The following is a 27,595-nucleotide window of genomic DNA, read 5'->3' on the forward strand; positions in this document are numbered from 1 at the left end:
GCCTTCGGCTCGGGTCATGATCCCGGGGTCCTGGGATCGAGCCCCGCATTGGGCTCCCTGCTCCACGGGAAGTCTGCTTCTCCCTCTTCCACCCCCCTGCTTGTGTTCCCTCTCTTGCTGTGTCTCTCTCTGTCAAATAAATAAATAAAATTTTTTTAAAAATAATTAAGAAAAGAGTTTAGGCTGGGTAATTCTTTGTCATGTGGAGCTATCCTGTGCATTGTGGATGCCATACTCTCCCGGTTTTGACAACCTAAAAACGTCTTCAGGCATTGCCCAATGTCCTCTGGGGACACAGTCGCCCCCAGCACTGTTTTAGCTGACTATAGTGAGGTGCTGTCCCTCTGCAGCTTTATTTCATCCCCCCCCACCCAGCGTCCTCTCCTTCTTCTTGCATCTCTCAGCGGCTTGTACCCCAACACACACACACACACGCACGCACGCGCCCCTTCAACTGCTCCCACTTTGGCATATAAAAGCGTCCGAGAATAAAATTTTCTGTCTTACCCCTCCCCCTCCCCACTGTCCATTTCCTGAACCCGGCACCCAGCTGCCGTTGGGGGTGTCTCTTCCCTCTGAAGTCTCCAAGCATCTCCGTCCCATCAACGTCAGCAGGAGCTCTGTGTGCAGAGGGATGATGTGGGGGAATGTCAGAAACTGTCGGCCCAGTGTTTTTCTTTGCCTTCTGAAATCTCAAGAAGGGGTTGTGTCGAAGGGGTTGCAAGAAAACAACTTTCGATAGGGCCCCTCTGGCCACACCTGGAAGATTCAGGCGAAGTGAGGAAGCCTGAGCTTAGGGCCGGGGCTGCAATACACCCAAGTTTTGCTTCGATTTGTTTTTCTGGCAGCATCAGTCTGGGAAGTAATAATATTGGCTTTGGCTGTTGAGCTCTTGCTATGTACTGCAGCAAAGCACTTGATGTGAATTTGCTCATTTCATCCCTCGACAACCCTGGAGGTGGCTACTATTATTATTATCCCATTTTACAGCTAATAAAATGGAGGCTGGGAGAGTTACCTTGTCTGAGGACACACCTTGTAGGAGAAACAGTGGGATTCGATTTCAAGACTGTCTGCTTCCAGATAGTAATAATAAAAGTAGCTGAGATGTACTGATGTGTTTACCACATGCCAGGCACTGTTTAGAGTGTTTATGTGAATTAATTTATTTAATCCTCCCTACCACCATATGAACTACATACCTTCATGATTCCCATTGATGAGTGAAGGAACTAAGGCACAAAGAGGTTAAGTGATTTGTCAGTCCTTAAGCCCTATACTCCAGTGCACTGGACAAACTACATCTCAAGGATCAAATATGTCCCACTGACCGCTTTTATAAATAAAGTTTTATTGAGACATGGCTGTTTCCATTCATTTACAGGTAGCTGCTTTCAAACTATAGCCACAGAGTTGAGCAGTTGCAAAAGAGAGAGCATGATCCACAAAGCTTAAAATATTTAAGAAATATTTTATGGCTCTTTACAGAAAACATTTGCCAACCCCTGTGCTAAGATCTTCCCTGATCACCATTCTGCCCCCCGAGCTGTGGGACCCCCACAGCCTGCTGGATGTGAAGTGTATTTTATAAGTTTAAACAAGGGAGCATTTTGGCAGCCACTGGAAAGAAAACCAGCATCCTAGGAGATGCTGTGGAGGTGCCCTCAGAAGTCTGACTTCTCATCTCCATTATGTTTCTTGGAGGTTTGCTTTAAGATTAGCACAAGTGTGGAGTCACTTTCCTCAGCGCTGGGGGAAGGGAGAGGGGCATAAAAATCTAAGACTCCTTCCCCTCAGTTTATTTAACCCTGGACAAACAAACAAGCAAACAAATAAATGCATAAGCTACTTTAGATTGAAAAAAATAAAATAAGTTTGGAGAAAACAAAACAGGAGGACATGCTAGGCCTGAGGGCTCTAGGTCTCATACTCACTGGGGAATATTTTTAAATGCTGATGTTCAGGCCTCACCCCTAAAATTACCTGGATTCAATTGATCTGAAGTAGGGACTGGGGATTGGTTTAAAAAACAAAACTCCCAAGGTTTTGAAGACGCTGGTGAGACAGTGGTCAAGGGATGGGGAGGTAGCCTTTGGCTAAGCCAAATAGACAAGCAAGAAGAGTGCTGTAGGCAGAGGAAACAGCACGTGCAAAGGCCCAGTGGCAAGAAGGAATATGATGCCAGGGGATTCGGCATGACCAGAACTTAGGCTGTCAGGAGTGGGTGGGGAAAGACGAGGCTGAAGGGCTGCCAAGGCCTGGGTCAGAGAGTTCTTAAACTAGTGCTGTTCAGACTGCAGGTCTTAACACATCGGTGGGTCGTGAAATCACCTTGGTGGGCCACAGCCAGCACTAGGGGGAAAAAAAAGAACGGAATAGAAAACACCCGTCTGTGTCACACATGAGGTCAATGTGGTTTCTTGAAACTTCTATTTCAAGTTTTATAAAGGTGTACACCTCACTGCATTGTAAAATGTGTTTCTTACTGTGAGTCTCAGTCAAAGATTTGGAAAGCCACTGTTTTTAGCCCTTGTGAAAGTTTGGAATTTAGCCCGAGGGCAGTGGGGAGCCATTAAAAAGGTTTTAGTGGGGGCATGACAAGGTCAGATTTATGTTTAAAAATCTCGCTCCAGGAGCATGGAGAACAGATTCGGGGTGGGGGGCAGTGGAGGCTTGGCGGGGGGTGGGGAGGCAGGAGGGGATGGAGTGGGTCATCAAGGAGTGAGGATGAGACCCAAGTAGTTTCTGGCACATAGAAGGCCTGCAGGTAACTGTTGAAGGGATGTGTGCCCCCCCAACAGTGCCAGGGAGTAGGGGGCCTAGAGGGTTGAAAGGCTGAGTTTCAGGTTCTGCCTCCCACCCCTCCCCGGGAAGCCCTGGCCCTGACTTGTCACCTTTCCTGTGGCCCAGGTATTTCAGGCAGATATTGGGCTTTTTTTTTTTTTTTTTTAACACCTCTTCTTTGTCAGACACTCTGCTAAAAATGCTACCCAGGATTAACTAACTTGACACCCTCACAACAACCCTTTTGGTGGGTACTATTATCCCCATTTATAGATAAGGAAACTGAGGCCCAAAGGAGATAAAGTACTTGCCCAACCGAGGTCACCACGATCATCAAGGTGCAGGACTGGGGCTCCAGAGTCTATATTCTCCAGCATCTGTAGCAGTTACTGGGGAGCCAACCTGCGGGACTTAGAATTTAGGGGGTAGTAACAGCTGAGTGTCGTTGTGTGGGGTCCATGAGCGGGGCATTCAGTGAACACTACGCTCAGAGCAGTGCTAGATCAGTGACAGTTACTGATGCTGTGACCCTTCCCCCACTTGATGAAGCAAGTAAGTACTGGAGCTGGGGTTCAAACCCACATAACTGGTGAACAGAACGGCAGCTCCCACTGCCGGGGTTCGAGTCCTGCCTCTGCCGTTTGCTTTCTGCATTGCTGAGGTGAGTTACCAGGGTCAGCTCCTGTCATTGGGCACTCTAGGTCAGAGACTCGCTGAGCCCGGCCTGCACTGGTGACTGCTTTCCGAATGTGAGCGTAGGTCCTACTGATAAAGCTCGAATGGGAGTTTAAGCGCCAAGGCCGGGGTTCAAGCTCGCAGCCAGCTCACTCTTGAGCAACGAAATCTCTTTAAAAGGGGCCAAGACACCAAGTCTGGTTTCTCTCCTCACCTCTCAAATCCTTAATCCCCTCTCCCCACCTCTAACCCCAGCAGTGGACAGGATAGGGCTTCAGGCCCAATGGGGCCATCAAGGTCCCTGGGCACCCCCGAGCTGGCCACGCCACACTGCACAGCTCCTGAATGTGACCCAGGGTACCTCCTTCACGTCTTGTCTCAGAGAACTGTTTTCTTTGGCGTATGATGGAGACAGGTGACCCCACCTCGTTGGTTCAGGCCCAGGCTTGTTCAGCCTCCCAAACTCTCTTGGCCTTGGCCCCTCGACTTTCCTGGTTTGGCACAGTCTTGCCCACGTTGGCTCCTGTCCGCCATGCTGTTCCCTGCAAATATGAGTGGCCCTTCTAGAACGTGTTTGTCCAGTCAAGGTTGATAGACTTCTCAAGCTGCCGTCTGTTGACTTTTCTAAGAGCCTTCTGGCTGCCGGGCTGCTGTGGATGACTCTCAAGCCCTGTCTCCTCTCGGGGTGTGGAGTCAGCTAAGAGAGCGGGGGCGGGGGCACTGGCCGTGTTCACAGGACTGTATCTGAAGAGAAGGCTGGGGCCTATATTGGCTGGGATTAGGCAGGTGAAAGAGCTGTATTTCTATGGAGATAGCCCCTGGTGATTGTTCGGAGAATTTTAAAACGTATACAAACAGACTGTTCCTGACAACCAGGATACAAACAAGGCAAGCTCTCACAGTCTCTTAGATTTTATTTATTCATTCATTCAACAGATATTTATTCAGCATATATTCTATGCCAGGCGCTGTTCTAAGCACCAGGGATAGAGCAGGAAAAATCTAGTTATGAGCTCTGTCCTCGTGGAGTGTATTAAGCTCTCAAATAGCACTGTCCAGTACAGCCCCGTGTGTAGTTTTAAATTTTCTGGTAGCCACATAAAAAATATAAAAAGAGACAAGGGAAATTAATGTTAGTAATATATTTTATTTTATCCAGTATATTAAGAGATATTATTTCAATGTATAGTTAATATTTTTAAGATTATTATTTTTTTTATAGATTTTATTTATTTATTTGACAGAGACATAGCGAGAGCAGGAACACAAGCAGGGGGAGTGGGAGAGGGAGAAGCAGGCTTCCCGCGGAGCAGGGAGCCCGATGTGGGGCTCGATCCCAGGACCCTGGGATCATGACCTGAGCCGAAGGCAGACACTTAATGACTGAGCCACCTTGGCACCCTATTTTTAAGATTATTAATGCGTTACTGTACATTTCCTTTTGTACAGAGTCTTTGAGATCCAGGGTGATTTGGACACCTCTCAGTTTGGACTAGCCACATTTCAGTGGCTCATGGCTACTATCTGGAGAGCCTAACTACAGAGATAAGCATTATACAACTAAATAATCAGCTAATTATTAAATGCAGTGGTAATAAATGGCATGAATGAAAGTTCTAGATGCAGTGAAGACTAATCTAGTAAGGGAGAGTGGTGGCAGTCGTGGTGGTCAGAGGAGGCTTCCTGGAGGCAGTTGCATTGTGCTGTTTATGCAGAAACCTACAGGTGGCAAGGGTCGGGGGGAGATGAGCATCAAGGGCAGAGGAGACAGCAGCCCCCAAGGTGTGTAGACCACAAGGTGGCAAGGAGGGGCAGCAGGTAGAATGCTGGCGTCACTGCAGGGTGGAGTAGTGAGGGGTGGGATGGGAGAGAGTAGCAGGGCCAGGTCACCAAAGCCCCCAGCACAGTGTCTGATGCTGGGGGAGGCCTCACTAAGACTGATTGCTGGTGCTTGGAGGGTCAGCTGAGACTTGCAGTTATTTCGAACTTCTGGAAGATTGATTTGGCCAACCCAGTCTTGTAGCGAATACCTCCAGGACAGGCCCCTGCTGGCAGCTCAGCCAACAGCCATTGCCCCTTTTCTGGGGCAACAGAGCCTGGTCTTGTTTGGTTGGCCGTGTGCTCAGGCCAAAAGGATGAAGGATGATTATAGACTAAGCCCCTTTACCATGATCCAGTGCTCACCAGGGAAGCATAAGAGAACGTCTGCTGGAAGAAGCTGCTAGAGATGTTCCTCTAAGATAAAATGAAGGGGGCCTGTGAGGGGTGCCCCCTGTTTCACTATCTTCCTGCTTTGGATAGGGTAATGTCAAGTCACAGTGCTTGCAGCTCCCAAAGGGAGAGGCCAAGAGATACGCAGAGGTGCTTGACATTGTCGACCCTCCGAGGCCACCATCGCCAGCCATCTTGTGCATTAATTAGGGCAGCGCATGTGTGTGTGGTCTCTTGCCATGTGTGGAAGGAGAATGTGCCAGGCTTTCTGCAGAGCACCGTATCTCACCTCATCCTCTCAGCACCTGTCTTCGTCCCTCCTGGTTGTATGGGTGAGCCAGAGTCACACCCGGGCTTTCTGGCTGTTTTTAACCCCGACGTTGTGCTGCCTCTCTGTGTTTAATGTGCTGGTTTGGAAAGCTTCCCGCCTCCCCCCCCCACCGCCCACCAGAACATTCCTCTAATACAGGGTTTCTCAACCTTGCCAATTTGGACGTTTTGAGTCAGATGATTCTTTGCTGTGGGACAGTTCCGTGCACTGGAGGATGTTTAGCAGCATCCCTGACCTCTTCACTAGATGTCACTAGCACTTTACCCAGTTGTGACAACCAAAAATGTCTCTGGATATTACCAAGTGACCCCCAGAGGACAAAATGGTCACTCAGTGAGAACCTCGGCTCTAAAAGATGTGTTACTGCCGTCCACCTAGGTAGCTCTGTACCCTTGTGCAGGTTGTGTAATCACTCTGGTCCTCAGTTTTCTGTAAAATGGGTGCGGGGGGGGGGGTGTGTAGGTAGGGGGACACAGTATTACTTACCTCAGGGGTTATTTTGAGGATTAAATGAACCAATATATGTAAAGCACCTAACATAGTGCTTGGTGCACAATGAGCTCTTTCATAATGTGACGATTTGGCTCAGATGTCCCTCTGTCTGAATTGCTAGCTGGATTTTACCGGCATGAGTGAATTCCATGATCCACAGTGCAATCTCCTAGGATGTTGGCTCTGGGAGTCAGGGGTGCCATCTCTATTGCTCCTCACTGGATTCCCAGGAATTAGATGAGTGCATGGCACATAGTAGGTGCTCTGTGGTGTTTACTGAATGAATAAGTCTTAAATCCTTGTGAATATCTATAGAACAATTTTTTTAGATCTCTCAAGTTTCTTTTGTTCTTGTCTTTCTTTGTAAAATTTGTTTTTACTATTTTTTGTTCTTTATTGTTTTGTTTTTTACTTTATTTTTGCTATAGCTGTGTTTTTATGAACACCAGAAATTATAGATCCTGAGGATTCTTCAGCACTGCCGTGAGCTGGGCCAGCCTAACTTGGGAGCCTCAGATCTGTTTTAGTAATCCCCTTGGCCTGTTTTAGCCCCCGATGCACACTTTTAGGGTTTAATATTTTTCCCAGAAGGTTCTGGCTGGATATTAAATGTGGCCAAGGGCAGATCTCAGCAGAGGGTGTGTGCTGAAGGCTGTTGAGTTTAGGTTTCAGTTAGAATTTGGAAGTCCCTCTTCCTTTTCTGTACAAGCACCATTATAATCCAATTTATTATTAAATTTGAGGGAGAAGGGGGGGATAAGGAGAGTCATGCATGTTCCTTGAAATATAACCCTATCATCGATTGAATGTTGGACCATAAAAATTAGGATATTGTTCCCATCTGTAAACTAGTTCTGTAAAATATATCTCATGTTCTTCCATCAGATTTGTTGATTTGAGGCATGTTGTTAAAAAACAGATCAACTCAAGGGGTTTTAGGTTGACATGATAAATTTGCAGACACTAACTGCAGTTCTTTTTGAAGAATCAATTCTCAGATTTTCACAGTAAGCATGATTGAAGCACAGCTAAAGTACTTACTAAAATCCAGAGTGGGTGTAAACATATTTTTCTCAAGGGCCACCATTTTGAAAACTCTTTGGTTTCCATTTCTTTACTGGCCCCCACTGCAGAAATCAGAGTGTTCTACTTGTTTAAGTGTGTATGTAAGTATTTGGAGGAGAGGTCCTCAACCAGCGGTGGTTCTGACCCCAAGGGACGTTTGACAATGTCTAGAGACATTTTAAGTTGTTACAAATGGGGAGAGGTGTGTTACTGTTAATCTAGTCAGGAGTGGGGCCAGGGTTGCTGCAAGATAGCCTACAATCTGCAGGCCAACCCCACACAGAAAAGAATCATCCAGGGGTGCCTGGGTGGCTCAGTCGGTTGAGCATCTGCCTTCGGCTCAGGTTATGGTCGTGGGGTCCTGGCAGAGAGCCCTTCGTCAGGCTCCCAGCTCAGTGGGGAGCCTGCTTCTCCCTCTGCCCCTCCTCCTGCTCATGTTTTCTCTCTCTCTCTCTCTCTCAAATAAATAAATAAAATCTTAAAAAAAAAAATTCATCCAGACCCAAAATCTTGAGTGTCAAAGCCAAGAAATCCTCAGATAGATGTTCATTGCACCAATTAAAATTGAAGGAAAAAAAATAGAAAACCTGAATGTCCATCACTTGGGTAATGGTTAAATAAACTTTGGTACATTATTTCCATGGAATACTATGCAGATATTATAAAGAGTTAGGTGGCTTCATGTGTACTGATTAGAAAATTGTTCATGGTGTATTTTTAAATGGGAAAACAAATACACAACATAGTTTTTGTTAAAATAAATTAATATCTGCTTTTAGTGATATTAAGGAATTTTGTAGGCATGATAATGGTATTGTGGCTATGTTTTCAAAGAGGTCTTTTTTTTTTTTTTTTTTAGAGAGAGATGCATACTGAAATGTTTACAAATGAAAATATGTTATGGCTGGGATTTGCTTCCAAGTTCTGTGAGGGGAAAAGTAGATGGGGTGGAAATGGGATAGGATTGGCCATGAGTCGGTAGTTGGTGGGGCTGCGTAATGGGCAGAGTAGACTCACTGGATGAGTCTGGGTATTTTTGTGTATGTTTAAAATTCATTATATGAAGTTGCTACACACAAACACATACATAAATGCATTGAAGAAAATCTGGTAGGAGATGATAGATAGGTTGATACAGACAAACATAGATTTGGCACTTTATAACAGGTAACCATCATAATGGTATAACTAGCCCGGAAGTTTATTTTTCTCTCATATGAAAGTCTGGGCTGACACAGCAGCTCTGCCCTGCGGGGTCAGCAGTGGCCTAGACTCTTCCCATCTTGTTACAGCATCCTGAAAGTGCTGCCCTTTACCTCATGGTCCAAGATGGCTCTCTATCACGTTGCATTGCAGCAGGTAGGAATAGGAAAAGGTCAGGGTTCTCCTGATTCCTTTAAGGATGTGGCCTACATGTTGAATGCATTGCTTTCGATTCCATCCTGTTGACCATACTTAGGCACATGGCCACAACCTAACTGCAAAGGAGGCTGCAAAATGCTCTGGGTGGCTGCATGCCCGGGTAAGAATCAGGAATTCTTTTATTGTATAAGAAGGTGAGAAGAGAAAGAATACTGGGGACCACCTAACATACTCTTATGTTATGTGTACCCCAAACTGTGAATGATGGTTAGCACAGACCAGTGGGGGGAAGTCTGTCTTTTTAGGTTATATGTCTATTCAACTCTCTTACCATGAGCCAGTATTTCTTTTTCTTTTGTAAAAAGAATTAACTATAAAAATCGCTGTTGCTAACCAGTGCGTTCATGGTCCTTGCATATGACACTGTGAGGCTGCAGTGTCCCTAGTAGTCATTTAACTGCTACTTACTGCTATTTAGTGCCAATTGCAGTTACTGTATTAAATGCTAAGGATGCAGCAGTGAAGAAGACAAAGTCGCTCTCCCCTCAGAAGGTGAACAAATATACAACACATTTTAAGATATTGATCAGAATTGTAAAGATGAGGGGTGCTTGGGTGGCTCAGTTGGTTAAGCATCTGCCTTTGGCTCAGGTCATGATCTCGGGGTCCTGGGATCGAGCCCCGCATCGGGCTCCCTGCTCAGCAGGGAGTCTGCTTCTCCCTCTCGCTTTTCCCTCCCCCCACCATGCTCTCTCTCAAATAAATAAATAAAATCTTTATTAAAAAAGGAATTGTAAAGACAGATAGAGCAGGGTCAGAAGATAGAAGGTGGAGGGTCTGGTTGGAAAGATGGAGGAATGGGTTTGATAATATGATCAGGGAAAGCATCTCTGAGTAGGTGACATTTGAGAGAGAAAACACCTAAACGAAGCAAGAGATGAGTCAGGAAAGATCTGGGGAAGAGGATTTGTGGCAGAAGGAACAGCCTGTGCAAAACCATGAGGCAGGAACCAACTCACTAGGTCTGAGTCATAGCAAAAGGGGTAGCATCCCTGCAGGAGCAGGAGTCGGGGCAGAACCCCCAGGAGGTGCAGTTGGAGGGGTGCTAGGGCCCATGTGGTATGGGGCCGTGGATCAGGTGTTCTATTAAGCTGTGTAGGTATTACTCTGAGCCATTATGGCCAAAAGATGTTTTTCCTAATTATTTGCAATTATTTTCAAAATGTGGGAAGACATACCATGGAGACAATGGAATGCAGGGGAATGAGATTTATGCTTGTGGCTGTCATTAGCTGTGGGACCTGAGGCCATTTACTCAACTTACTGGCCCTGTCTTCACTTGTAAGGGTGGAGAAGAGAGTTCCCTCTGGTTCCTCTTCTGTTCTGAGAACTTGACAAGTAGCAAGTCATTCATCCTCAAAAAGCCCTAAGCCATGGGGACCATCTGTATCCCCATTTGACAGGTGAGAAACTTGAGGCAGGGAAACCAAGCGAGATCCCGTACCACCAGTTAGTGGCAGAGCTGGGATTTGAACCCAAGCCCCTGAGCACCCAAGGAGGCCTGCTTTGTCACCCCATTGTTCTGGGTTCCCGCTGGCTTGTGGACTGGTTGGGGGAAGTGCAGTGAGGAGAGATCTGTCACAGCAATTTGCAAGAATATAGATGCTAAACAAATGTGTTAATATTATTGTAATGTTCTTCTCGTTCTTCTTTAAAAATATATTTTTTTAAATTTCTAAATCCCTAATGAAATAATCAGTTCAGGTCATGAGCATTAGTGGGATGAAGCCATTAGACCAAAGGTTTATGGGGAACTTCATAATGGCAGAAGCAGACCTGAGACCTCTATTAGTATTAGTAGGAAGGAGACCCTGGACATCACGCCCCTCTGATGTGATGTTGCGGAAAGAACTTAGCACCATTCTGAAGCATTACTGCTCCCCCATTAATCTGAACCTCCTCCTATTTTCTTTTTATTATTTTTTAAAGATTTTATTTATTTATTTGACACAGAGAGAGAGAGAGTGAGCACAAGCATGGGGAGTGGCAGGCAGGGGCAGAGGGAGAAGCAGACTCCCTGCTGAGCAGGGAGCCTGATGCAGGATTCGATCCCAGGACCCCGGGATCAGGACCTGAGATGAAGGCAGTCGCTCAACCAACTGAGCCACCCAGGCACCCCTGAACCTCCTCATATTTTAAAGAGAATTTGTGGGAAATATGGTAGAAAGAGAAATAAGTTAACAATGCCATGAGGGAGCAAACAGAAAAATCCAGTACATGAGATGTCTACAAGACAACTAACCTAGTTTCTTCAACTCTGTTGGTATTCTGTATAAAAAGGGGGTGGAGTGCACCTGGGTGGCTCAGTCGGTTAAGCGTCTGCCTCAGTTCAGGTCATGGTCTCAGGGTCCTGGGATTGAGCCCCACATCAGGCTCCCTGCTGATCAGTGAGTCTGCTGCTTCTCCCTCTGCCTCGCCCCCCACCCCACTTGTGCTTACATGTTCTCTCTCTCTCAAATAAATAAATAAAATATTTTTTAAAAGGAGGGGAGGCTGTTCTAACCTAAATAAATGTAAGAGACATAATAAGCAAACATAATGTGTGGACTTTGTTTAGATCTTGAATCTTTTGGTTTTTTTTTTTATAATTGAAGTAGTGTTGAAAGAGTATTTATTATATTGGTTTTCAGGTGTGCAACCTAGTGATTTGACAATTATGTAGTTCACGAAATGTTCACCATGATAAGTGTAGTCCCCATCTATCACCATACTGTGTTCAAGAAGACATGAGGAATTATTGTGAATTTTGTTAGATGTAATAAAAGAAAGTGTCCAAATTTTTTAATGAAGTATAACAGAGAGAAAAGACTTCAAGTTTGAATTTGCTTTAACGACGTCACCGAAGAGAAAAACGTATCAAAAAGCTTAGAAGAGACACATGTTCTGTCTGCTTTTGCGTATGTTTGGAAATTTTCCTTAAAAATACTTCTAGCCTTTACCGTGAAACCATCTTACAAAAGAAGGAGAAAAGAAACCTCGCTGTATGAAATGGCATAAAATGGAGCCAACCTCAAAACTAGAAGAAAAATATTTTAAAACATACAAATCAGTGCATGGCCCCTTCAATTTCAGGGTAACGATGTAATTAGAGATCAGTCATTAGGAAAGATTAGTGCTAAGACATCTGCTATAGTCAATGGCAGATGGCAGAGAGGAGAACATTCAGAGTCAGACTTCCTGGCTTTAAGTCCATCACTCCCACTTACAGCTGATTTTAGGCAAGTGACTTAAACTTCCTGTCCTCGATTTTCTTATCTATGAAATGGGATCTTCATTCTGCTGATCTCATAGGGACTGTTGGGGAAATTAAGTGAGCTCAAATACAAAAAGCACTCAAAACAGAGCCTGGCTTTTAGACAGCATGTGAACTATTATTATTACTATTTTTCAGCTTCCTGGGGGCACAAATAAGGATTTGGGTTAAAAGGAAGATATTCTATAGGGCACCTGGGTGGCTCAGTCAGTTAAGTGTCTGCCTTCGGCTCAGGTCATGATCCCAGGGTCCTGGGATCAAACCCCACATTGGGCTCCCTGCTCAGCAAGGAGTCTGCTTCTCCCTCTCCCACTCCCCCTGCTCGTGCACTCACTCTCAAATAAATAAAATCTTAAAAAAAAAAAAAAGAAGATATTCTAAAATTTGGTTTTTAGTATTATCTCCAGTGTTTCTCTCTCACCCATTCCCCTTCACTCAGATTAAGATGCCCAGGTCTGTAGCTTCAGAACGCGTCTCTCCATGGTCTGAAGGAGGTCCAGGTCCTTGCGGTGTACTGTGGCTGGGTGAACAAGAGAGAAAGGAACAGTGCTGCTGGTGGTACCTACGGAGGGTGAGCACTGCACACTCAAAACAAAATGTCTTTGCAGCTGAGAGAATGCTGCGTCTCGCCTGCTGCTTGCTCAGCTGCCCCTTGGGGGGGCCTGGGGCTCCCCGTGGCCTCCAGCCCTTGACGTTCTCCAGCCATTACTGGCAAGGGCAGGCCTTCCCTTACAGTGAAAGTCCTTGCTACTTTACTTTGTGCCTTGTTTTGTTGGTTGTGGGTTGGGGCTTTTTTTTTTTTTTTTTTTTAATGGCTCCGCATGAGAAATATTCTATAAAGTTTTGCATTTTGCTCCAGGGCTTTGCTGAACCCAACCTGAAGTCAGCAAAACGTGTGTGGTCCTGTCTCAGTCTGTCACTGCACATTGGGTGCTTCTTTGAAGGCTGTCCTATGGGCCTAGTAAATATTGGAAAATGCATTATAAAATTGCAGTCATCTGAACTTGAGTCATGTTAACAACAAAAAAGCCAATCTCAAGAGGTCATATACTGCATGATTCCATTCTCAAGATGGCATTTCAGAGATGGAGAATGGATTCGTGATGGCCAGGGGTTAAGGCTGTTTGGGGGTCCGGGGCATGAGGGCGGGCATCCCTGTGAAGGGAGAGCACAAGTTGAGGTCTTTGTGGTAAACGGAATAGTCCACTGTCTTGATTGCAGTGGTGGTTACATGCATCTATACGTGTGATAAAATGACACTAAGCTATACACACACTCACACAGCCCCAGTGCTGGTTTCCTGGGTTTGATATGGTGCTGGAGTTATGTAAGAGGGAATCACTTGGGGAAAGTTGAGGGAAGGATGCCCAGGACCTCTCTGTATGATGTTTTGCAACTTCTTGTAAATCTGTAATCTCAAAATAAAAAGTTATAAAAAAAGATCCCGGGGCACCTGGATGGCTCAGTCGGTTGAGCGTCTGCCTTCGGCTCAGGTCATGATCCCAGGGTCCTGGGATGGAGCCTCGCATTGGGCTCCCTGCTCAGCAGAGAGCCTGCTTCTCCCTCTCCCTCTGTGTGCCGCTCTTCCTACTTGTGCTCTCTCTCTATCTCTGTTAAATAAATAAATAAAAATCTTAAAAAAAAAAAAAAGATCCCATGGATAGCAAAACGGGATTATAAAAACAGTGGGCCCTTGTTTTCACATGCTATCAAGAATGAGGGAAGCGTTGTAAAACTATCCCATCAACCATTTTTATTCTGCACCAAGTTCATATGATTGAGAATTTATCAAGCATGAGCGAGAGAGCTTGTTCTGGAATTAAGATGCAGACCCAGACTGGTTTTCCTTTCTTCTTTTTTTTAAAGATTTTATTTACTTATTTGAGAGAGAGAGCAAGACAGTACAAGCAGTGGGAGGGGCTGAGGGAGAGGGAGAAGCAGGCTCCCCGCTGAGCAGGGAGCCTGATGCAGGGCTCGATCCCATGACCCCAAGATCATGACCCAAGCCGAAGGCAGACACTTAACTGACTGAGCCACCCAGAGCCCCTGGTTTTCCTTTCTGACACACGACTCCCTAGAGCTTCATCTGCTTGGCTGAACAGTGATGCTGTGGAGGCGGGTTTCTGAAATTGCTTATGTCTTCCTAAAAGAGTTTTGGATAAAAAGCTCTCATTTCAGGAGTAGAAACCTGTGCAAGATGTGAAAATGAGAACGGCCATTGGGAATATAAATTGGATCAACCACTCCGAGGGGCAATTTGCAAACGTCCTTTATGATTTTAAAGCTAGAGCCAGCAATTTTACTTTGGGGTATCACTCCCAGAGAACTGCACGCATAAGCCCCCAAGACTTAAGAAACTTGGGGAGTGGCCAGAATACTGCAGTGTAGACATACCAGGGAATCCTATGCAGCAGGTAACAAGAATAGGCTAGATGTCTGTATTGTGACATTGAATGAACATCAAGCTATTTTATTATTAGAGTAAAAAAAAAAAAGTCCTGAAACAGGAGGCACAGATTAATGACACTGACAAAACAATACTATGTGTTTTTAAGGAAACACGTGGGTGTTTGAGTTTATGACTAGGAGAAGGTCTGCAGTGCCATTCATCCTGTTAGTAACTATGGCTACAGCTGGTGGGAGATCGTGGCCAAAGGCGATTTGAATTTTATCTGAAATTTTAAAAATGTATTTACAAATGTTTTGAGATATTACCTGGTTGTTAAAAATTTCTCTTAAGAGAAGGTCATACAGTTATCTTCTCAGCAGGAGGAGACCCATCTGTGCAACTGTGTGATCGATATCTGGGTCGCCCATTGATGAATTCCCCCTGAGACTGGATACAAAATCCCACTCTAGAATATGGACTTCATGAGAGCAGGGAACTTGTCAGATTCAATGCTATATCCCCAGTGCCTAGAACAGTTCCTGGCTGTCCAAAAAAATAAGGTGAAAAAAATTACTGAATGAATAGCCACCTTTCTTTTTTGATATGCAATGTAAATAGAGTCAGTGGATCTAAACCATCAGCAGCCTGACTCAGTGAATGAACCAGTGGATGGATTTAGCATCTGCTGTGCCCTACTTCATCCTTCTCTCTCACCTTTGCAAAGGAGACTGACAGCCCCTTGTTCGTCCAGGGAGAGGGGAAGGTATCCTTACACCTGCCCCTACAACTTCTATTAAGTGACACCTTCCCCACTGTAAGGGAGACAGGCTGGGGGAGGCAGATGTGGACAGGAGGGGCAGCTTGTCACCTCGCCAGGGCAGCATGTGGGATCTTTCCCTGTGGATGCTGAAATTGGCCACAGTGACAGCAGCCCCCAGATTTCACAGACTGAACTTACAGTTTATTCCTATTCTACTTTTCCCACTGAACACTGAGGATGTGGTGCACATGTATAGAATGGGGGTCATAGTCTTCCAAGACTCTGCTACTCAGAGGGAGTCTGGGGACCCTCACTGCCACCAGCTCTAGGTAGACACCTCCCAAGGTTCATGTCCAGTAGGAAAGAGCATCTCCTCTCCAACCATCCATCCGGGGCCTCTCACTGGCCCCATTGGCTCATGTGATCCCCATCCCTGAGCCAATCCCTGTAGACTGAGGGGTAGGAGATGCTAATTGCCAGGCTCAAGGCCTATTGGTAGTGTCAGCCCCACCCAAGCCATACAGGCAGAGAGTGGGGGAGAATGCCGCTCCCCCAAGGAAACAAAACATACTCTTGCCACAAAACCAGGTCAAAATGCCAGTACCCACACTGCTCCTACCCTGCCCCCACCCTGCCCCCACTCCTGTTCCGTGCTGTGGCTCTAGACATTTCCACTTTCTCCTCCTGCTTTCCAATCTCAAAGCAGGACCACCAGATTCATTTTGCAATATATACATGTATCAAATCATCTCATTGTACACCTTAAGCTTACACAGTATGTCAGTTGTATATCAATAAAGCTGGGGAAAAAGCCTAAGAGGGGGACAAGCAGGACTGCCAAGGGCATGACAGCCAGGCAGAGCTTCATAGTAAATAACCATAGTTCACATACACTTTGTGTTATTGGGGCTGGAGCTTTTGGGCCACTTCTCCCTTCTGGGAGGGACCAGGGGGCAGTAGCATCCAATGTCCACATACTGCTGACCATGTCCTACTGTATGGAGGCCTAATGCTAGGAAGAAGAGTAAACCCGGGGTCTCAAACTCGGTGCCTGGAGGGGCCCGACAAGTAATGTAAATGTGTACATCGTCCAGGGTAGTGACAGTGGCCATGACCGGCAGTGTTTGGCACAAATAGCAGACGATTAATATTGGTTGAATGAATACATTTATTCATATAGCAGTTCATTCATTATTCAAGAAGTATTTATTTTTTTAAGATTTTATTTATTTATTTGAGAGGCAGAGAGAACACAAGTGGGGGAAAGAGGCCAAGGGACAAGCAGACTCCCTGCTGAGCACAGAGCCGCAAGCAGGGCTCCATCCCAGGACCCCGAGATCATGACCCGAGCTGAAGTCAGACATTCAACCGACTGAGCCACCCAGGCACCCCTCCAAGAAATATTTATTAAAGAGCTATCAAAGGCCAGGCCCTGCAGTTTTGGGGAATGTAATGGTGGACAAAATAGAATCCTTGCCAGGGAGTATACAGTCTGGTAAGGAAGACAGATAGAAATTAAATGACATCCGAACACCCACCCAAAAATTGGGTGACTGGTGTATAGAGAGGGACATGACCCTGTGGAGGTGGGTGCAGAGGGATGGGCCCTACTCAGGGAGGGCCTGGGGAGATCATGGTAGCTGAGACCTCTGAAGGGCGAGCAGGAGGGAATGGTGTTCCAGGCAGAGAGAACAGCATGTGCAAAGGCCTCAGGTCAGGAGGGAGCGTGGAATGAGAGAAAGGCCAGCATGCTGGAATGAGACCTCCCTTGCAGGGAGGCCAGATCAAGGTTGTGTTCTAAAGCCTGTCACATTCTGAGAACAATCAGAGGTTATAAGCAAGGATGCGGTGAGGAAGGCAGGTTCAGATTTATGTTGTCAGGAGCTCCTGAGACTGCTGCCCAGAGAACAAACCGGAGGGAGGCTAGAGTGGCCCGACAGAAACAGGTGCAGAGGCTGCGGTGGCTGTCCAGGACAGAGATGGTGGTGGCTTGGGCCAGGCGTTGCCCATGGAGGTGGAGAACAGTCAGCGCATTCCGTGGATTTTTCCGAGGTAGACTTAACAACACCTGGTGACAGGTTGGATGTGAGAGCTGGAGGAGAGCGAGGAGGGGGGAACAGTCCTGGGCTTCTGGTGTGAGCAACTGCCCCCCCCCCCCACCAGATGGAGGAGGCTGGGGCAGAGCCAAGTTTGTGATTAGCAGATAGATGTACTTTGAATGAAATGAAATGGGGGTGGTGGAGGCAGCCAGAAACCTCCAGGTTTGGGCCACAGCTGTTGTCTATCCAGAAGCTTGTGATTGCTGTTAGCAGGTTTGGATTTCTAAGCCCTTGAAAGATGCTGGGAACTGGCTGTCTCTGAAGTCCCCTTGGCCGACTGGCCATCTGTCCTCTCCATCCAGCAGGGCTGGGCCACTGTTCTCAGCCAGGGTAGCCAGGGCACTCGGGGGTTGTGGAAAGGTGAGCCACCCACCCGCCTGGGACCCTCCATCTGCTTTTGATCCTTCATAGCCTTTGAAGTCCCCCCTACCCCCCACCCTCCAGCTGTCATCTCTTGGGCTCTTCCAGCAGCCCCATGCTCCCCCAGTGCTTCTCAGTCCCCAGGGACAGGGGTGGTGACAAGGGTAACAAATGGTGCAAGCCACTGGCAGCAGCAGGCCAAAGAGAAGGCCAGAGGGCGGGGGCTTTTGAATGCCTCTTTCTTCCCACTCCTCTTGGTCTGGTTCTGCAGGAGCAGGGGTATCGGGGTTTTGCAACAATGCAACAGGGGGGAAATTGTTTTTGTAAATGAATCCCATGCCTTTGCTTCCTTTCCCTGCCTTCATGAAAGAGAAGCTAAGTCTTTCTCCTCCCCTCCAGACTCTGTTAAGATTGTCTGATTTCTCTCTTCCCTCCCCTGCAAAGAGAATGAGCTGTTCTCCTATTTCAGGTAATTGTGAGCAGGGGAGAAGGGGGAGAATGTGAGTGAGGGCAGCCTCCCCACAAACTGCAAGAGAATTCAACTCTGCCCATCAAACTACAATAGGAACCAGTGGTTTCTAGGTGATCCTCACGACAGTTCCTAGTATCTCCCCAGAATGAAACTAATTGTGTCTTTTGTCTGTGTGAATGCATTCTCTAACTTAATCTGCACATAACCTACTGGGGAAGGTACTATTATTTTCTCCATCCTTATGGATAAGGTTCAGAGAAGTTACATAACTTGCCCAAGGTCATACAACTGATAAGACACATAGCTGGAATTTGAACCCATGTAGCACATGACAAAGCCAGAGCTTTGACCAGTGGCTTAGTGGATATTGGCGCTGGATCAGCCCTGGGTTCAATTTTTGACCCAGTTTTACTTGCAAGCTGTGGTTAAGAGCACAGACCTATCCCTGATGAACATAGATGCAGAAATCCTCAAAAAATATTAGCAAATCGAATCATTCATCACAAAATGATACAAAAGTACCATTCATCACGATCAATTAGGATTTAATCTGGGAATACAGGGGTGATTCAGTTTTCACTAATAAATCAACGTGATATATTGAGGAAGGATAAAAACCAGATAATCATCTTGATAGATGCAGAGAAAGCATTTGGCAAAATTCAACATCCACTCATGATAAAAACTCAAAAAAGCATGTTTAGAGGGAACATACCTCAAAATAATAAGGGCTATATATGAAAAACCCACAGCTAACATCATATTCAGTGGTAAAATACTGAAAGCTTTTCCTCCAAGATCAGGAACAAGACAGGGATGTCCACTATCACCACTTTTATTCAACATTGTACTGGAAGTCCTAGCCATAGCAATCACACAAGAAAAAGAAATGAAAAGAAGATAGGGAAGAAGTGAAACTGTCACTTTTGCAGATGACATGAGACTGTGCATAGAAAACCCTGAAGACTCCACAAAAACACTATTAGAACTCAGGTGAATTCGGTAAAGTTGCAGGATACAAAATTAATATGCAGAAATCTGCTGTGTTTCAATACACTAATAACAAAGTAGCAGAAAGAAAATTTTTAAAACAGTCCCATTTATAATTGCACTAAAGGGATTCAGATATCTAGGAATAAATTTAACCAAGGAAGTAAAAAACCTATACTCTAAAAACGATAAAACATTGATGAAAGAAACTGAAGATGATACAAATGGAAAGATATACCATACTCATGGACTGGAAGAATTAATATTGTTAAAATGTTCATACTACCCAAAGCAATCTATAGATTCAATGAGATATCACCTCACACCAGTCCGAGTGACTGGTATCAAAAAGACAAGAAATAACAAGTGTTGGCAAGGACACAGAGAAAAGGAAACCCTCCTGCCCTGTTGGTGGGAATGTAAGTTGGTGCAACAACTGTGGAAAACAGTATGGCGATTCCTCAAAAAATTAAATAGTAATACCATATGATCTAGATATTCCACTAGTGGATATTTACCCAAAGAAAATGAAAACACTAATTTGAAAAGATATATGCACTACTATGTTTATTGCAGCATTATTAACAATAGCCAATATATGGAAGCAATCCAAGTGCCCATCAATAGATGAATGGATAATGATGTGAGATACCTATATAGATACACACACACACACTCAATGGAATATTACTTGGCCATAAAAAGAAAGGAAATCTTCCCATTCTTGCAATGGGTGGACCTAGAAGGTATCATACTAAGTAAAATAAGATACAGAAAGATAACATATGATTTCATTTATACATAAAAGCTAAAAGACAAAACAAAAAACAAAACAAACAGACTCTTAAATACAGAGTGATTAAATACAATGTGATTGCCGGGGGTGGGGAGGTGGGTGGGGGAATGGGCAGATTAGGTAAATGGGATTAAGAGGTATAAACTTGCAATTATAAAATAAACAAGTCACAGAAGTGAAAAGTACAGCATAGGGAATATAGCCAATAATATTGTAATAACATTGTATGGTGACAAATGGTGACTACACTTATCCAAGTGAGCACTGAGTAATGTAAAGAACTGTCGAATCACCATGTTGTATACCTGAAACTAATATGACATTGTACGTCAACTGTACTTCAATAATTAATTAATTAAATAAAAAAATACTCCACAGACCTTAGAGCCAGACCACCTGGTTGTGAATCCTGGTTCTACCACTAACTAGAAGGTCACTTTTGAACCTCAGTCTCTTCATCTCTCCCCACCTCATAGGATTAAACAAGCCAATATATGCAAAGAGCTCTTGGCCCCAGACTAAATGCTCTTCAAGTGTTCATTATTTTTATTTCTATTACCTGTAAAATGAGCACTATAATTAGGGCCAGGTTAAGACCTTCAGAGGCCTCAAAACACCAGAGAGATCAACCTCCCTCCTCTGCTGCCCCATGTAATTCAATAATAAAACAATATGACCCATAAAACCCAAATCCGAAACTCACTGTGTGCTGAAATTTTACTTCTTTTCAGATCCTCATGGCAGAACAGGGTGAGTTTACCAAACAGGAATGAGTCATGTTTCCTTGGTGCTTATGCTGTGCCCAGACCTAAACCTGTGTTTAGTTGACCTGTTGGGAAATAGAGGGCGGACTATTGTATCTCCCAGGGTAGTTGAGAGAATTTGAAGGAGGTGATGTCAAAGTGATGGGGGAAATTGCCTGGCATGGAATGGGTGCTTGGGAAGTGGGAGCTATGATTAGAATTTTTGGAAGGGTTTTTCTCACTGAACTGCTCATATTGCTATACTTTGTGGTTAATAGTTTGCTTCTGCAAGATAGCAGTACCCGTAAGCTCTAGCTGGCAACAGGAAAGAACGATTGTCAGGGTCCTGTTTACTTTGTGAGAACTAACATTTCTATTGCTTTAGCTTTGTTACTGATACTTACTTATTTTCTCCAAAGGAGGATGTGTTTGAATTGCTGTTGGTATGTTTGAAGTTGGATCTTGAATTCCTAACAAAATTCTAGACTCTTTATTCCTTTTTAGAGTCAATTACATGCAAATTAGTTTTGGGAAGGGCAAACTTCCTAATCGTTATATCTTCATTCTTTTATCATTACAGTATGTTCCTCTAAATCTGTTGTAGTGATTTTTATTTTCATGTCTATTTGAAATTATGTCAGCTTTCTTTTATTTGGTGTTTGCATCATGTGGATTTTTACAGTTTTTTGCTGTGAGTCTTTGTCTTTATATTTAAAAGGGATATCTTGTAATAAGCATGGAGTTAGTTTTTCAATCCAGTCTTGTAATATTTATCTTTTAGTGGGAGTATTTATTCTGTAAGGTAAATGGACATTAAATGTTTACATTTAATGTAATTATTGATAAATTTGAATTTAAATCTATCATTTTTTTTTCTATTTGTTCCATCTCTTCTTTGTTTCTTTTTCTCTAATTTCTTGCTTTCTTTTGGATTAATGAAGTATTTTCATTGTTCATTTTCTCCTCTATTAACTTGTTGGTATACATTTTTTATTATTCTCTAAGTAGTTACTCTAAAGGTTAGAGCATGCATCCTTATAAATTTTAAAGTTTGCTATAAATTAGTACTTGTACCACTTCCAGGAAAATGCAATGTCCTTAGAACATGTAAACTTCATTTTCCCCCCTCTTATTTACATATTTATCCTTTTATGTTGTTCTCCATCCTTTGCCAAATTTTCATGTTTCCAAAGCATTCTTTTGTAGTGCAAATGTACTGGTGAAAAATAATCTTAATTTTGGTTTGTTTCATTTTTGTCTTCATTTTTTTTTAATTTTTTATTGTTATGTTAATCCCCATACATTACATCATTAGTTTTAGATGTAGTGTTCCATGATTCATTGTTTGTGCATAACACCCAGTGCTCCATGCAGAATGTGCCCTCCTCAGTACCCATCACCAGGCTAACCCATCCTCCCACCCACCTCCCTGTCTTCATTTTTGAAGGGTTTTTTGCTGGCATAGAATTCTGGGTTAGCAGATGAAATTCCATTGCTTTTTGGTTTCCATCATACTTGCAGAGAAGTCTTATTATTCCTTCTTTAAAGATAATTTGTATTTCCTTTTTATTTTATTTTAGAGAGAGAGAGAGTGAGTGAGAAAGCACATGAGCAGGGGGGAGAGGGAGAAGCAGGCTCCCCACTGAGCAGGGAGCCCAACATGGGGCTCAATCCTAGGACCCTGAGATCATGACCTGAGCTGAAGTCAGATGCTTAACTGACTGAGCCACCCAGGTGCCCCGATAATTTGTCTTTTATTCACCCTGTGGCTGCTTTTAAGATAATACATTCTCACATGTGTATAGTTTGATTATGATATGCTCAGGAGTGTTTTTCTCTGTATTTATTTTTCTTCTGATTTGCAGAACTTTGCTGATTGCATTGGCTTGATGTCTTTATCAGTCTTGGAAGATTTTCTGTCAGTTTCTTGTTAAATATTGTTTCTGATTTGTTTTTTCTTTCCTTCTGTGGCCCCTGTTACATGTATGCGGGACCTTTTCTCCATGTCCCATATATTTTTATGCTTTTTTTGAACCTATTTTCCTTTCCAACCTTCTTTCTGAGATTTGTCTGCTGACTTATCATCCAGTTCATTATGCCTTTCTTTTGCTACATCAAATCTGTAGTTCAACTGCTCTATTGAGCTCTGAATTTCAATTATTATATTTTTCAGTTTTAGAATTTTCATTTTTTTAAAAAATATTCTAGTTCTATAGTAGTATTCTCCAATTAAATCTATTTTCTTGATCATATTATCAAGGTAGTTGGGGAGTCCATGTTTGATAACTCCAATATCTGAATCTTATTATGGGTTTGGTTTTTTGTCTTAGTTTTTGATCATTTGGTCTTGTCTCCTTGCATGCCTGGTAATTTTTATTAAAAGCTGAACACTGTATATGAAAAATTGTGGAAACTCTGGAAGGTAGTACCTTCCCCAAAAGAAAAGTTTCTTTTCTTCTGCCAGGTGGTGATACTAGAGGTAAATCACTTTGAACCAATAAGGGATAATTGGATGACAAATCAGGATCTATTTGGTTTGCCCATACTCTAAGGGAGTAACATTTCAAAGGTCTCAGTTAAAAGCCTGGTGTATTTACCAAGGATTCTCATCCTTGACGGACCATGAACTCCAATTTTCACCTCCCTAGTACTGGGAGATTGCCAAAAGCTCTGCTTCATTTCTTGTCTTCTTAGCTACCTCCCTGTGTTTGGCTTCTCTCACTCCCACCCCACCCAGCTTAGGTATCACCAAACTCCTCAAAGGTTATAATTGTCAGCAATGTCAGGCTCACTCCTCTGTGGTTCTCATAGCTCTAGGATCTCTGCTCCTTGGGTTCTAGCTGCCTTAGTAGCCCTGAACTCCAGTTTTTGTCTCCCCAGCCCAATGACATTGGGTAAACCCTAAGCTGTTCTTTTATCTTCTGTGCTTAAAAATCGGCAGATGTTTTGAGGGGCAAAGTGGCAAAAGTCAGACTTAACTCAGTCCATGTCTCATCTCTCTGGGATCCTGGGCCCTCAAGCCCTCCCTTGGATGCTGTCTGATACCTTAAAACAATGTTTTATAGCTTTTATTTTGTATTGTGATAGTGAGATTGAACGAAAATTACAAACTATCCCATCATAGCTGGAAGGTGAACTCAGTTGAAGAGTTTACTACATACTAGGAAAAATGGCTTATTTTTATTTTCTCCAATATTGGAGAAAAATGCAACTCTAAGCCATATTAAAAGGAACATTCCAGATGAATTAAAGACTTAAGCATGAAAGTTAAAATTCTAAGTGAATATGAAAATATAAACAAATTAAAATATGGACACATTTTAATATCCTAGGGTTAGGGAAATAATTTTACACCTAGAAAAAAAAATACTGGGCAAATATATTAGAAATTTTTTGATCTCCAAAACACCATAAATAAAGAAAATGAATGGAAACTTAAGGAAAGAAATTTACAGCATCTAAAACCAGCAATGAACACTCCAGCAAATCAGCAAGAAAAGACAAAAAGAAAACCCAATTAAAAAAAGGGCAAAGATAAAAGATATAAATAGACAGTTCCCAGAAACTCACATGTCCCACAGTTATGGGACAGTGTGCTTAAACTCACTAGTAATCATGGAAATACAAAGTAAAACAAGTATGATATCACTTTCCACCCATCCCCTGACAAAAATTAGAAAGCTGGAAATGCCAAATGTTAGCAAGAATTTATGAAACTAGAACACTTATGCACTTTTCTTTTTTTAAGTAGGCTCCATGCACAGTGTGGAGCCCCGTGCGGGGCTTGAACTCATGACCCTGAGATCAAGACTTGAGCCAAGACCAAGAGTTGGATGCTTAACCAACTGAGCCACTCAGGTGCCCCTGATTTATATACTCCTGACGGGAATCTAAATTAGCACAGGAATTAGTGAGGAACTGTCTACTAGTACTCGGTCAAGTTCAATTCACATATACCCAATGACAGAAATCATCCTTGTATATATATACGTTTAAGAATGTGTGTGTATATAAACACACATATATAGATACACATTATATATATGTGTGTGTGTGTGTGTGTGTATATATATATATGTGTGTTTTTTTTTAATGAAGATGTTCGTTGTAGCATTTTTTATAGTAGCCAAGAGATGAAGGCTTCCTGGATGTTTATCACTAGGGCAATTCATAAATAAAATAGAGTAAATACACAGTATGGAATTCTAACTATAAGCTAGATGCCTATTCAGCAATATGTACACATTATAAAATCATAGTGCGGAGTGGGAAGAAAAAGCCTAAAAACAGGACAAGATCTCATGCACAGCACTATTCATGTAAATTAAAACACAAGTCACACATAAAACAATACAGCATCATTTTATAAGGGGACATATTTACATATTTAATACATTAGAGTCATCATCTAAGATGGGGTGGAAAAATGAGAATAAATGGGAACTTTTAAAAATTTTGTTTGAAGAAGCTAATCGCTCAGTTATGGATTTCCTCCTTCCCTTCCTCCCTTCCATCTTTTTTTTTCCTCCCACCCTTCTGCAGATGGTAACAGGATGACAGAATGAACAAGATTCCGTGTCAGGTGTTGTGGGGGAAATAAAGGTGATTTCCATGTTGGCTTGGCCTTCAAGGATGTTAGGCAAAAGTCTACAGTGAACACACCAAAAGCTTTAGTTAGCACTCTGTCCCAGAGTTAGAACTCACAAGCCCCTTCCTGCTCTGAGCTCCTGAGGATGACAGCAGTTCTTGGTAAAATAAATAAGCAATGCGACCGAGGCCGGAAGTCACAGTGCTCCTTCTTTCCCCGTCAGGCAAATGTTTCCCAGCTAACATAAAGATACAAACACTAGGAGCTTACTTGTGTGGAATTCTCTCATCAGATTAAAAAGTGTATATAAAGTACTTCCTATGTGCAAGTCCTAGAATAAGAGATTTCTTTGTTGTTGTTTTTTTTAATTATTAAGTGTTTCAGGCCCACAAAGATATGTGGTAGCCACATCACAGTGGTATGCCCACCACCCTGTTTCCAACTAAAACAGGGGTTGGCAACCTTTTTCTGCCGATTACTAAATATGTTCAGCTTTGCGGGTCTCTGTCACACCTCCTGTACTCAGAAGGTGCAGTGTGAACATAGCCCCAGACGATCCAGTCAACCAACGAGCAGGACTGTGTTCGGAGAACACTTTGCTTATGGACACTGCAGTTTTCACATGTCATCAGAAGTTATCCTCCTCTTGGTTTGTTTCCAACCATTTAAAAATGTGAAAGCCAGGGCGCCTGGGTGGCTCAGTCGGTGAAGTATCCAGCTCTTGATTTCAGATCAGGTCACGATCTCAGGGTGGTGGGATCAAGCTTCGTGTTGGGTTCAGCACTGGGCGTGGAGCCTGCTTGAGATTCTGTCTCTCCCTCTCCCTCTGATCCCCTTCTCTAAAATAATAAACAATAAAAATGTGAAAGCCATTCTTAGCTCACGGGTAACTCGAAAAGATGGGCTGGATTTGGATGGGCCACAGTGGATGTCAACCACTGAACCAAACGTTACAAACTCAGTTGAAGCTCCCAGGGTACCACTTCCCAAAGTGCCTTCCCCCTACCATCCCCAGAGTCAGCCATTCTCTGAAATTTGTGTTTTTCATCCTATACATACTATCATCTGTGTATTGTATGTGTGTGTATCCTTAAACAGTATATAGTATTGATTTATATGCTTTGCACTTCATAGAAATGATATCATACTTTGGGTACCCTTCCGCCTCTTTGCTCAGGACTTTGTCCATCCTGCTGTGTGTGGAGCCCCAGCTTAGTCTTTTTCACTCCTGTATGATATTCCACCATGTGTACACACCACCTGTAATTATTCTTTCTCTGGGAATGCATGGGCATTTAGGTTGCTGCCCACAAAGACCTTTCCTTACAGCTACCACCTGTTTTCATCCTTACCGTGATCTTTCCAGGGAGGTACTTTGATAACCCCATTGTCCAGATGAGCAAGCTTTTCACTTAGAGCAGTTTGGTAGCTTTCTCAAGATAGTGAGGAGCGAAACTGAAATTTGAATCCATGACCTTTGCACGATGGAATCTGAGTTTATAACCACTTTGCCATCAGTTGGTATGTTTTGTTTTATTAAAGTAATGATAACAGATCCTCCCAACGATGACCTTGCAATACTGATGTGCTTAGCCTTTCTCTGAGGACACCTTGAATCAGTGCCAAACATTACTGGTTGTAGCTTAGCCCTTTGGAAACCGCCAGGTACGGTATTATGCACATGAACCAGAAACCTCACTTCCTAACCATGGTGGGGAGGAATTTCGGAGGAATAAGTACTGGCATGGTGCAAGGACTGAACAGGTTTCAATAAAAAATGAGAAAGACTCAGGAGACTTGTCCCACACTTTCCCTGCCCCCCATAACCCCCCCATGATTTTACCAACATTGTGAGTAATTCAGGAGCTAGCGTTTCCTTCCTTGGTGGGGACCAAGGTGATGGGCTGTGGAGTCTGGCCGCCAAGAGGGACTTGTTAAATATTATGGATGCCTTGCGAGCCTCTGTCTGTCTGTCCAACTAACACCATGTCCGTTTTTCCCTCGAAACTGCAGTCAACCGCCTCTGCTCCCTAAGCCTCTGCTTTTGGGGATCCAAACCCAAACTCTCCCTCCCCACCTGTCTCTCCCTTCCTCTGCTGGGAAGCCTCCCTAGCTCACTCCAGCTCATTCAGATGCCATTTAAAAGAGACCAGAATATAATTTTT

General features: G+C 43.7%; 1 protein-coding gene across 1 annotated transcript in view; it reads left to right on the plus strand.

Moving 5' to 3' along the window:
* Positions 1–27,595, plus strand: part of EYA2 (EYA transcriptional coactivator and phosphatase 2) — a 267,958-nt gene that overhangs the window by 57,748 nt on the left and 182,615 nt on the right. The gene's annotated exons all lie outside the window — the stretch shown is intronic.

The sequence above is a fragment of the Mirounga angustirostris genome, unplaced genomic scaffold (assembly GCF_029215605.1).
Source record: "Mirounga angustirostris isolate CCGP_5_RB_7025 unplaced genomic scaffold, mMirAng1.0.hap1 SCAF_10, whole genome shotgun sequence".
NCBI classification, from domain to species: domain Eukaryota; kingdom Metazoa; phylum Chordata; class Mammalia; order Carnivora; family Phocidae; genus Mirounga; species Mirounga angustirostris.